Here is a 1,942-nt window from a genome sequence, read left to right as displayed (position 1 = left end):
TAATTAATCCACATCGTGGCAGTTTTTGAATTGTAAGTTATAAACTCAGTTCTGAGTACAGCAGTCCTGCTGTTCCCAGAATGTTAATTTTCATGGCTCAGTCTCTGTAGCAACTTTCCATGGCTAATGTTTGTATTCCTCACAACCCATCCTTGCTCGGCAATATAAAACTTTGTAAACCAGCATTTCATTTGACCTCAGAACAACTCTGTGGGGTTAAAATGATTCCCATTTGAAGATCAGGAAACTGGGGCTCAGGGTGACTAAGCACTTTATTCAATATCATACAGTTCATAAATGGCAATTCCAGGAACGAAATTCACAATGATTTTTAAACAGATCTTAACGACATTGTTAGAGAACGATTTGTTTCTCTATAGACCTGTGTGCTATGATTACTATCTTTTTAAGGCAAGTGGAGGGCATCATTATGGTAGGTGGGGCATTGGAAAGTCATGCTAACAGAAACTACCTCTCTGACAGAGGACTGAAAGACCACTCAGCAATGCATTGCTTTATATTACCTTCCCCCCCACCACCCCCACCTTACCTACCTGCTTTTAAAAGGAAAAAAAAAAAAAAAGTACCTGAAAGGATAACATATTGTATCAATGATTTTTATCCTATGGTTCCTTGTAATATCTGGCTTGTCAACAACAACAAAAACTTAGGGTTTTAAGAAGATGGTTAAAGGGTGAAAGAGAAAGATTGGAAAGTGTGGATCTGGGTAGCGGGGCCCTGCAACAATGCTGTGCCAAATCCTCTGTCAGGCCAAGATGCATCCAAGCTTGACCCCCTTCTTTGCATTTATTGGAGCTGGAGGTACTGGGGAAGCGCTGTGTACGCGTATCTTGCGCCTGGCATTGTTCAATCCAGATGTCTCTTGCAACAGAAAGAATAACCCAGAACCCAGGAACTAACTGGGTCCCAATGCTCAGTATAAGTTCCGCTCAGTGAATGTAGATTGCAACGAATTGAAGAACGAAGGGGCAGACTTCTAAATGAAATGTTTCGCTATAAAGCTACTTAGAACGAGAAGCCATCTGCGCAATTTCCCACTTGACCAGGAAATATTTCCCTTCCAAATGCACGAAATCATGTTGGTGTATTATGTTGGAGCTCACACTGATAAATAAATAGGACACCTGGAAAAAAAAAAAAGAAAGTGTGCATCCATTCTTCACCACTCCCTGGATCCTGAGGGGCTTTCTCACTCTCCTGCTCCTGCCCCTGCCCCACGGGTGCCCACCTTGACACCTAGAAACAGCAGTGGAGATGCTGGAACCCAGCAGTTTTCAGAACTCATCTTCTGCATACAGCTGCAGCTCTTAATTCTGGAGCAGATGAAAATAGAGGCAGATGACCAAGCCCACAAGCATGACCCCACACTGGTTTCCATATATCGGTTGAGTTAAGGTGTGAGGTGGCCCCATCCATCTTCAGAACCGTCCACAGGGAAGCCCCTAAAACTACCACAGAAGACCAGATGCAACTGATTCACAGGTATCAGCCTAAGAAAATTCTTCCTGAATAATGTGCCAGGACACAATTCCTTGTTTTACAAAACAGTAAATACATAGAGCCTGCAAGAGTCCTAACTCTTCTACAAAAACCAGAGAGTGAAGCTATTTTCAGTGGAGCTCTGAAAGATTCCAGCCTCTCTTAGTGGTATCTTTAAATACCTGTGCCTCTGAGTTCCAGGACTGTCCCTGTATCACCTCTACGTATTTTAAATGGACACGTAAATCCTTCCTCTAGGCAACACACAACAGACATTCATTGAAAAGGGTAAAAATCATATGCTATTAAGATATTTTTTCTTAAAAAGGGGTCTCTGGTACTAGTTTATCTAAATACTAGATATTAGGGCATCTTGTAAATTTTGCAAATTTTCTTTTTTTTCCTCTTTGTCCCCTATATCTAAGGGAGTAAAGGTTTTTCT

General features: G+C 41.7%; 1 pseudogene; it reads left to right on the top strand.

Moving 5' to 3' along the window:
- The first annotated feature begins 746 nt into the window (after positions 1-746).
- On the top strand, positions 747-1,001 carry LOC117026333 (cytochrome c oxidase subunit NDUFA4-like; annotated as a pseudogene).
- Positions 1,002-1,942: the final 941 nt, after the last annotated feature.

Source organism: Rhinolophus ferrumequinum, chromosome 8, assembly GCF_004115265.2.
Source record: "Rhinolophus ferrumequinum isolate MPI-CBG mRhiFer1 chromosome 8, mRhiFer1_v1.p, whole genome shotgun sequence".
Taxonomy (NCBI): domain Eukaryota; kingdom Metazoa; phylum Chordata; class Mammalia; order Chiroptera; family Rhinolophidae; genus Rhinolophus; species Rhinolophus ferrumequinum.
Note: the sequence above shows the minus strand (reverse complement) of the source record. Positions and strands in the feature narration are given on the sequence as shown.